This window comes from Microtus ochrogaster, chromosome 5 (assembly GCF_000317375.1).
Source record: "Microtus ochrogaster isolate Prairie Vole_2 chromosome 5, MicOch1.0, whole genome shotgun sequence".
Taxonomy (NCBI): domain Eukaryota; kingdom Metazoa; phylum Chordata; class Mammalia; order Rodentia; family Cricetidae; genus Microtus; species Microtus ochrogaster.
Window position 1 is genome coordinate 12,762,580 of NC_022012.1, and position 11,754 is coordinate 12,774,333.

The following is an 11,754-nucleotide window of genomic DNA, read 5'->3' on the forward strand; positions in this document are numbered from 1 at the left end:
AGGCAGAGGCAGGCGGATCTCTGTGAGTTCGAGACCAGCCTGGTCTACAGAGCTAGTTCCAGGACAGGTTCCAAAAACCACAGAGAAACCCTGTCTCGAAAAAAAAATAGAATAGACAACATGGTAAAGAAGGGGGTCAGGAGGGACAGGAACAGGAGGGATCTGGTGGGTGGGATGGAGGTAGAGAGTACCAGGAGATACAATTAAATTAGGGGCATCTTGGGGACAAACTGAAAAACTAAAGAAATGAAAATTCCCAGAAATTCACAAAGGTGATGCTAGCTAACACTACTAGCAATGGAAGATTCATAACCTGAACTGGCCATCTCCTATGATCAGGAAAGACTTTTAGTAGAGAGATTTGTACACCAACCAGCCACATAACTTTAAACCTACAATTTGTCCTACCTAAAAGATGTTCTGGAGTAGATGCTTCACAGAAATTGTGAAAGTGAGCCAATCAATGACTGGTCCAGCTAGGGACCCATGCTATAAGAGGGACCCTACCCCTGCTGGAGGGCTAGATTTCAGAGGCTGAATAGCCCAGAGATATATAATAGAACAAAATATGACAGGGAAAAAATAACAATGAAATGATTCCTAATGATATTCTGCTATACCCACAGATTGGTGCTTAACCTAACTGTTATCAGAGAGGCTTCATTCAGCAACTGATGGAAACAGATGCAGACACACAGCCAAAAGTTAGGCAGATATCAGGGGATCCTGAGGAAGAGGGGAGGAAGGATTTTAGGAACCAGAGGAGTTGAGGACACCACAAGAAAGCTCACAGAATCAACTTACCTGAGCTCCTAGGAGTTCACAGAGACTAAACTGACAACCAGGGAGCCTGCATGAAACTAACTTGGGCCCTCTGCATATATGTTTCAGTTATACAGCTTGGTTTTCTTCTGGACTCCTAACAGCGAGAGCAGGGGCTGTCTCTGACTCTTTTGCCTGCTTTTGGGACCATTCCCCTCATACTAGGTAGCCTTGTCTAGCCTTAAACTTGAAATACCATGTTTGGCTGATGTTTCTGGGATGCCTGTCATTTTCTGGTTAGAAATGGAGGAGTCAATGCCGGATGCAGATGGGAGATGTGGGGGTTGGGACTGTGAGGAGATGAAGGAGTGATAACAGCAATTGGGTTGTCAAATAAATAAATTAAATATTTAATTAAAAAAACAAAAAACAGAAGATTCCTGATGTTGCCGGTGTAGTTGAACAAGAATGTTAAGCTTAGCACACTGTGGTGATCAGGGCTGGGAGACAGTTAAGTGAAGTCAAATGAAACAAAATGGAGTCACCATGGTTGGCTCAGCTAATCAGGATGGAAGACACCTGAGGAGTTGCCAGGGGCACCTCCAAAAACCACTTTATTATTTTTAACAATCTAGAATTATTTCTTTTTGCCCACAGAAAGAAAAAAAGACTACTATAATTCCACTCAGCATAACAGAATTCAGTTTAGTAAGTTAAAGAGTTTAAATAGTAGTTATTTCAAATTGTACATTTTTCATACTCCCAGTTCTGGTTCTGTTCCTCTCAGGACCAGGGCCTCCACTTCCTTAGTCCCCAGAGGCTGTCTCTAACTCACTCTGCCTTGTCTTCTCTCAATTCCTTGATTTAATAAACTGCTCTGGAGTAGAAATTAGCCAGCCTTGTCAGTTGCTTGTAAACTTTAATGCCCCTCAGCTAACACTGCAGCTATCAAATGCACTTTATAATTTGAGAGCCTTTAAGGACAAATGTCTCCCAGCAGAACTATGCCCCCTTTGTAAGAGGGACACAATAGAATGAATTTGAAAACATGTTTCTTCCATGAACGCTGGGGTAGAATTAACCCTCCAGGTCTGGTGGAAATTAAAACATAACTGCTCAGCAGAGACTCACATATTATGTGTTTGAATAATAGGAAATGTTAACAAAATGGTTGGCTCACAGTAGGCACTTAGTAAATATTTGAAGAATTACTAAATTAATACTTCTGTTTTCACGTTCTGAGTGGAACCTGTATAAACCCTGTTGCCTAGTAACTGTTCAATGAATCTGTCCCTGATCCCAAAATAGATGTATAATTTTCATTTATAATTTATAAATTACTTTTGTGAGTATAATTATAGACTGAGCACTTTTTGTAAAAATATAGGTTCAGCTTTAAATAATCTGTTATAAATAACAATTTCTTTCAAAGCATTAGATACTAAAAACATTTTCTCAATTAATTTATATAATGAATGCCAAACACTCAGTCTGGATATGTGAAGTGTGTTCCTGTAATAGATAGCCTAAAACTCAATACTTTGAAATAATGAAATAACTTCAACTTACACGGTGTCCCTAGTAAGCTTATATAAAGGATCTATCAACCCTCACTATACATTGAGCTAAGGTAACAGAAATCTAGTCTCAGGCAGTTTTCCATGGTTACATGGAAAGCAAAAAAGATGGAATGCTGAGTGCAGGGTTAGTTCTGGTGGGCATTCTTAGGTGGACATGTCATATGTCTCAAAATAGAATAAAACAAAGCAAGTCACATATCCACCCCTAGACCATATATGTGTGTATGTATGTAATCCCCCAACATACTCTTTGGGACCACAGAAAATATCAGGATACATGGTGAACAGGAACTCAATATTCTACAATTATCAGGTCTCACTAACACACAGTGCTAACATAGGCTCTCTATAGCATCATCTCCTTTGGGCTAGGACTAATATTTCTTCAGTTTCCACCTCATCCAAAAAAAATATGCTTCAATTCATGGTTAAAGTTGCTTATGGTGACCATTTATCCACAAATCAATTAGAAAATGAATACCAATCCCTTATGAGAAAACTTAGGTAATAGAGGCTTAAATACAATCCTTACCCAGACGTTTTCTGCTTAGTGTTTTCCCATCCAGACCTTCTTAATTAATAAATGCAGAAGAGAAACTGCTCTCTGAATGCCCAAGGCATATTTGTATATTGTCTACTCTCTGTCCAAAACACTGTATCTGCTAGCACAGGTGAAAAAAATATCCTTTCTCTTTTTGCCTGGGGTTTATACTAAAACCAGAGGAATTAGGGAATAGCCATGAATGTCTCATGAAATAAGGAGTACCACATAAATCTTTGAAAGGCTATAAACTCAGAGCAGAGGGACTAGAGAAGAGATAGGAGAGAAACTTGGACGAGCTGGCCAACAGCTGTAGAGGTAAATAATGTTCTCTCTAACATTCACTATATCTACCTGTTTTGTCAGTAGTGGTCATTTAATGTTTTATACCAATTGATTCCTCCTGAATCCCAGGAAAAATCTCTAATTTCATGTCTGGGACTTAAGACTAGACAGAGCAACAAAGTTGTCTTTGGGTTGACTTGCTGATTTAGCAACTTTTTTCAGAAACATTGGGATAGGAAAGGAACACCACAGGTTTTGAGGGCGGACTGACAACATTTTGAATACCAGTTCTGTTGATCACTGCTTACTTTCTCACTGAGCCTCTTGTCTTTCCTTCCAAATGATGCCTGCCACTACACTGCAATGTCACTATGTTTAAAATGAGAAGGAATGTAGAGGGTACATGCCTGCCACACAGTGCTTCCTCAGCTCCAGAGTGACCCACACACAGCCTTGCTGCTGGACATTCATCCCAAACCAACTCTCTAGTTTCTACTTTTATATGAAATATACAATTTATGACTACTGTGGGAAATGTTTTATTAGTCTATAAACAGTGATACAAAATAATACTTTTAACCAAATTAAGATGCTCTCTTTGATGTAATATGAATTTTGAAATGAAATAAAGCCTTAAAAAATTTCTTTGTGGGAGCCTAGCCAGTTTGGATGCTCACCTTCCTAGACCTGGATGGAGGGGGGAGGACCTTGGACTTTCCACAGGGCAGGGAACCCTGACTGCTCTTCAGACTGGAGAGGGAGGAGGAGAGGAGTGGAGGGAGGGGAAGAGGAGTGGGAAGGGGGGGGAAATGGGAGGCTGGGAGGAGGCAGAATTATTTTTCAATAAAAAAGTAAAATAAATAATACATGCAAGCAGAACACTGTATATGTAATAAATAAATAAATTATTTAAAAAAGAAAAATAAATTAAATAAATAAATAAATTTCTTTAAATCACATGTAATTACCAGACTCTAGAATTTCTGAAATTCAGATCTTGTGACTCTGAGCTAACCCTTTTTTATGCTTAAGGAAGTTACCTCCTATTAAAAGATGAGTTTTGTTTTGGTTGTTCTTTTAATTTTACAATAATTATTTTCTAGACTTTGAAAATAAACCCTGATCAGCCATACTATTATACTTTTTGTTGAAGAACTTTAGTACAACAGAAGAATAAAAAATATTTACTAAATTTCAAAATAATCTGAGGGGTGTTCTCTCAACATGAGAATACATAAGAAGGGGAGCCAGCAACCTCCTCCAGTACAGGCCCATGCCAGCAACACATGCAGGATCAGGCCTGACCCAGAGACCTCCGCAGGAGTAGGCCCAAGCAAGCACTCTCAAGGATTGCAGAGCGACCTCTGGAAATGCCAGTGACCACTGGGGTGACTGGAACCATGGCCCTGACTCCACCATGAGAAGCAACCATCTAAGCCTTGGATCCACAGGCGCATGAAAGAGTGATCACAAGAGGCAGAGCCCCAACTACACCACACAGAGGAAATGATGGGTAGACAAGGTAACACACTCAAAACCACAAAGAACAACATGACACCAACAAAAACTAGTAACTCTGAAACAACAAGACTTGAACACCCAAATACAAATGAAGCAAAAAAAAAAAAAATGACCTAAAAAATAACTTTAGGAGAATATTTGAAGCCCTTAAAGAGGAAATGAAAATTCTCTCAAAGAAATTGAGGAAAAGACAAACAAAATATTGAAAGAAATCAACAAATTCCTTAAAGAAAACCAAGAAAAGTAATCAAACAAGTGAAAGAAACGATTCAAGACTTAAAAACAAAAATAGAGATAATAAAGAAAGCACAAACCGAGGTAATTCTGAAAACAGAAAATATGGGGAAATGATCAGGAACCTCAAATGCAAGCATAAATAACAGAATACAAGAGATGGAAGAGAGAATCTCAAGTGTTGAAGATATGACAGAGAAAATAGACTTATCAGTCAAAGAAAACATTAAATCTAACAAAGGCTTAACACAAAATATCCAAGAAATATGGGACACCATGAAAATATCAAATCTAAGAATAATAGGGATAGAAGAAGAAGTACAACTCAAAGCACAAAAAATTATAGAAGAAAATTTTCTCGTCCCTAAAGAAATATATGCATATGAAGATACAAGTAGCTTAAATAACACCAAATAAACTGGACATAAAAAGGAAAGGTCCCTTGCCACATAGTAATCAAAACAGTAAACATATAGCATAAAGAAAGAATATTAAGAGCTGCAAAGGAAAAAGGCAAAGTAACATATAAAGGCAAATAAATCTATCAGGACTAAACCTGGCTTCTCAATGGAAACAAAAAGCAATCTACAGATTTAGTACAATGTCTATCAAAATCCTAGCAAAATTCTTCACAGACCTTGAAACAACAATATTCAACTTCATATGAAAAAAAACAAAAACCCGAGATAGCCAAAAACAATCTGTACAATAATGTACCTTCTGGAGACATCACAATCCCTGACTTAAAACTCTACTACAGAGCTACAATAATGAAAACAGCCTGGTATTGGCATAAAAACAGACAGGAAGACCAACGAAACCAAATCAAAACCCAGATCTCAATCCACACAACAATGCACATCTGATATTTGACAAAGAATTAAAAAATATAAAATGGAAAAAAGCATATTCAACAAATGGTGCTGGTATAACTGGATATCAGTATGTAGAAGAATGCAAATAGATCCATATCTATCACCATGCTCAAAATTCAAGTCCAGATGGATCAAAGACCTAAATTTAAAACCAACCATGCTGAACCTCATAGAAAAGAAAGTCGGAAGCACACTTGAAAACATTGGCACAGGAGACCACTTCCTAAATATAACCCCAGTAGCACAGACACTCAGAGAAATAATTAATAAGTTGGACCTCCTGAAACTGAGAAGCTTCTGTAAAGCAAAGGACATAGTCAACAAGACAAAATGACAGTCTACAGAATGGGAAAAGATTGTCACCAACTCCACATCAGACAGAGGTCTTATCCTCAAATATACAACAAACTCAAGAAACTGGTCATCAAAATAACAAATAATCAAAAAAAATGTGATACAGATGTAAACAGAGGAATCTAAAATAGCTGAAAGACACTTAAGGAAGTGTTCAACATCCTTAGCCAACAAAGAAATGCAAATCAAAACAACTCTAAGATTCCATCTTACACCTGTAAGTATAGCCAAGATCAAAAACACTGATGACAGCTTATGCTGTAGAGGATGTGGGGTAAAGGGAAAACTCCTAATTGGTTGGAGTACAAACTGGTACAGCTGCTTTTATTCCAGTATGGTAATTTCTCAGAAAATTAGGAAACAACCTTCCTAAAGACCAGCAATACCAAATTTTTATGTATATACCCAAAGGATGCTCAATCATACCACAAGCACATGTGCTCAACTATGTTCATAGCAACATTGTTTGCCATAGCCAAAACATGGTAACAACCTAAATGTCCCTCTACCTAAGAAAAGATAAAGATGTGGTACATTTACACAATGGAGTACTATTCAGCAGGAAAAAAATAACGGCACCTTGAAATTTGTCAGCAAATGGATGGATCTAGAAAACATCATATTGAGTGAGGTAACCCAGACCCAGAAAGACAAATATCATATGTACTCACTCAGAATTGCCTTTTAGATATAAAACAAAGAAAAACCAGCCTATAATTCACAATCCCAGAGAACCTAGACAACAAAGAGAACTCTAAGAGAGACATACATGGATGTAATGTATGATATTAGAAAAAGGCAAGATCTGAATAACTTGGGAGCATAGGTATCATAGGAGAGGGTATAAGGGAGGGGAGGGAAATGAGTGGAGAAAAATATATAGCTCAATAAAAACAATTAAAAAACAAGAAAAAATACTCAAAGGAAAACTAAGATGTGTTATGCCCTCTGATAATAAATGCAGACTTTGTGGCAGCCTCAATTAAAGTCTGGGATTAAGTTGGAGCTTGAAAAACTGGTAGATCCTGACTTCAAATTCCCAATTACAAAGACTTTGCTTTTTTTCCACAGAGAAAGGCCATTTTTGCCTTCTCTGAAATGATACTCTAAAAGAGGCCACTGTTATGAACGCTGCTCTTTGTTGTATCTGTTTTTCTAACACTGCTTTTTAAGCTTCCAGAGAAAAAGAAGCATGCATGATTTTTCATTTAAACTTTCAGCATTTAAAAGTACTTGAGGGTTATGTATGATGTTAATAATACTATATAATAAAGCAGAAGAGAGAGGGAATGGGATAGTCGAGATAGAGAAAGAACAGAGAAGAGAACAAGGAAAAAGATATCTTGATTGAGGGAGCCTTTGTAGGGTCAGCAGAAACCTGGTTCTAGAGAAATTCCCAGGAATCCACAAGGATGACCCCGGCTAAGACCCTAAGCAATAGAGAGAGGGGCCTGATCTTGACTTGCCCTGTAATCAGACTGATGAACATCTTAAATATCACCATAAACCTTCATCCAACAACTGATGGAAACATAGGCAGAGACCCACATTGGAGCACTGGATTGAGCTCCCAAAGTTCAGTTGAAGAGTGGAAGGAATGAGGATATGAACAAAGAGGTCAAGACCATGTTGGGTTCACTCACTGAAACAATTTAGCTGAACTAATAGGAGTTCACCAACTCCAGCAGGACTGGGAAAGAACAAGCATAGGACCAAACTAGTCCCTCTGAATGTGGTTGACAGTTGCATGGCTGGGGCAGACTGCGGGGTCACTGGCAATGGCACCAGGATTTATCCCTACTGCCTGTACTGGCTTTTGGGGAACCTATTCTCTTTGGATGGATACCTTGCTCAGCCTAGATAGAGTAGAGAGGGACCTTGGACCTTCCCCCAAAGCAATGTGCCTTACCCTCTCTGTGGATTGGATGTGGGTGGGGTGGGAGAGTATGTGGAGTGAATAGGAGGAGAGGAGGGAGTGGAAACTTGGATTGGTATTTCTTAAAAATCTAATACAAAAATTTTAAAAAGCAGAAGAGAGAAAAAAGGAAGAGAGAAGGAGGAAGGGAAGGAAAAAAGAAAGAAAAGAGGAACTGAATCTACTATTAATCTTAGATTTTGCCTGAGGCTTGAATAGCTATCTTTTCTGTCATAAACAGTACAATAATTTGAAATTTATCATCATCTAGCACGTTCTTTGTTTTCAACTTTGCCATTCTCTACTGCATTTGTGCATCGTGCCAAAGAAAGTACATTACGCTGAATGGGACACGCTTTTTTCTCTTTCCTGTTGTGTACGTGAGGTCTTCAAACTAAACTGATAGCATGCAGATTAGCAGAGGGAAAAGCTCATGTACTTCATTTTTAATCTTACGTACTTGTAAGTATCATAGAAAAGAAGTGAAAGCTAAGACCTGTTTAGGATTGAAGTCTGTGTATAATATATATATTATATATATATGATATACATGTCTGTGTATAACATATGTCTGTGTATAATATATGTCATATAATATATATCTGTGTATAATATATTATATATATTTGTGTGATGGTAACAGGAACTGTACAGTGAAAAGGGATTTTTTAATAATTAATGTCTACTACGGTGACTCAGTTCAACATATCTCTAGTCCTCCTGATAAGGGAGACTGAATCATGTTTAAAATGTAAACTCCTGTCACCTTTATGAAAGAAAATGTGTCTTCTTTATAGGCAAAAAAAGTGTGAGGAATACAGACCCCTTTTTCTCTGCTGTCTCAATTGCCTTTGACTCAAAATATACTATTTTTCCCAGAGTAGCATATTTTGGGGCAACGGTCTCATCATCTTCCACATCAGTGAGATTGACGAATATGTAATCATTGAATAAATGGGACCTCCTGAGACTGAGAAGCTTCTGTAAAGCAAAGGACACTGTCACTAAGACAAAAAGGCAACCTACTGACTGGGAGAAGATCTTCACCAACCCCGCTGACAAAGGTCTGATCTCCAAAATATATAAAGAACTCAAGAAACTAGACCGCAAAAGGCTAATCAACCCAATTATAAAATGGGGCACTGAGCTGAACAGAGAATTCTCAACAGAAGAAGTTCAAATGGCCAAAAGACACTTAAGGTCATGCTCAACTTCCTTAGCGATCAGGGAAATGCAAATCAAGACAACTTTAAGATACCATCTTACACCTGTCAGAATGGCTAAAATGAAAAACACCAATGATAGCCTTTGCTGGAGAGGGTGTGGAGAAAGGGGTACACTCATCCATTGCTGGTGGGAATGCAAACTTGTGCAACCACTCTGGAAAGCAGTGTGGCGGTTCCTCAGGAAATTCGGGATCAACCTACCCCTGGACCCAGCAATACCACTCTTGGGAATATACCCAAGAGAGGCCCCATCATACAACAAAAGTATATGCTCAACTATGTTCATAGCAGCATTGTTCGTAATAGCCAGAACCTGGAAACAACCTAGATGCCCTTCAATAGAAGAATGGATGAAGAAAGTATGGAATACATACATATTAGAGTACTACTCAGCAGTAAAAAACAAGGACTTCTTGAAGTTTGCGTACAAATGGATGGAAATAGAAAACACTATCCTGAGTGAGGTAAGCCAGACCCAAAAAGAGGAACATGGGATGTACTCACTCATATTTGGTTTCTAGCCATGATTAAAGGACAGTGAGCTTATAATTCGCAATCCTAGAGAAGCTTAATAAGAAGGTGAATCCAAAGACAAACATATAGGCATCCCCCTGAATATTAACCTTCATCAGGCGATGAAAGGAGACAGAGACAGAGACCCAAATTGGAGCACCGGACAGAAATCTCAAGGTCCAAATCAGGAGCAGAAGGAGGGGGAGCACGAGCAAGGAACTCAGGACCGCGAGGGGTGCACCCACACTCTGAGACAATGGGGATGTTCTTTCGGGAATTCACCAAGACCAGCTAGCCTGAGTCTGAAGAAGCATAGGATAAAACTTACATAGCAGACAATGAGGACTACTGAGAACTCAAGAACAATGGCAATGGGTTTTTGATCTTACTGCACGTGCTGGCTTTGGGGGGGGGGGCCTGGGCAGTTTGGATGCTCAACTTACTAAACCTGGATGGAGGTGGGCGGTCCTTGGACTTCCCACAGGTCAGGGAACCCTGATGGCTCTTCAAGCTGATGAGGGAGAGGGACTTGATTGGGGGAGGGGGAGGGAAATGGGAAGCGGTGGCGGGGAGGAGGCAGAAATCCTTAATAAATAAATTAATTTAAAAAACAAACAAACAAAAAATAAATAAATAAATAAAAAATAAAAAAAATGCAACGTAGTCTTCTAAAAAGTACAATGATGATGGTGTGAGGGAGACCCTTTCTACACTGTCTATCACTCTGTCGAATACAGAGTTTACATGTCAATGCAGCTTTTTACATGTAGGTGTGTTTTGCCTTAATGCATGTCTGTGTAAGTCATGTGTGCATTGCCTGAAGAGGCCAGGAGAGGTAATCAGTTCCTCAGGGCCTGGAGTACAGAAGATTGTAAGAAGCCATGTGGGAGCCAAGAGTGAAATCCAGGTTGTCTGGAAGAGCAGCCAGTTCTCCTAACCACTGAGTCATCTCTCAAGCTTTACGTGCCAATTTTTAGTTGTGTGTTCTTTAAATTAGACATCTCATTCCTGAAATATACTCAGAGACAATAAGAAACACACATGAATATATTTATGTGCTTGTTAATCAAAGTCTATGACAACTGTAAAAAAGGAAAGGTAAAAAGCTTGAGCATATGAGTGAATAAATAAATATATAGATTAGAGGTGCCCTCTATGAAGTGGGCACTTGCAATCTACATCTGTGTGCGTTGACATGGTGGATCTCCTGGCCAACATTTAGTAGAAGTATTGATGTAACATATATGTAGTATGATAACTTACTGAAAAAAATGTGGTATTTTATGTAAAATTATCTATATAAAATTATCTCATAATGTAATTTTCATAGGAAGATGTTTATAATCATTACCATTTCTAGTTATATGTCATACACTATTTTTACTTCATTTTTTATTTAATGATTTCACTATTAAGTGTAGGAGATGGGAAAATAAAGGCACAGCATCAAATAATTACACAAAATTTCAATCCTAGGGCAAATTGAGTCCTTTAATAGAAGCCTGTGCATAGACATACTGACTGGAAGGTCCAGGGTATATCTTGGGCAACTCGGGAGCATCTGTCACTGCCCTTTCTGTTCCTAAAGGAAAAAATCCTAAAGACTGTATAGTTTCCAAAGCCAAATTAGCAAGATCAGTTTTGTTCTTTTTTAAAACTAAGACATGGGGCTGAAGAGATGGTTCAGCAGTTAAAAACACTGGTTGCTTTTCAAGTGGTCCTGAGTTGAATTCCCAGCAACCATGTGGCGGTGCATAACCATCCATAAAGAGATCTGGTGCCCTCTTCTGGCCTGCAGACATACATGCAGACAGAACGCTAACAAAGAAATAAATTGTTTAAAGAATAAAACTTAAATCATCAGGCCGGGCGGTGGTGGCGCACGCCTGTAATCCCAGCACTCGGGAGGCAGAGGCAGGCGGATCTCTGTGAGTTCGAGACCAGCCTG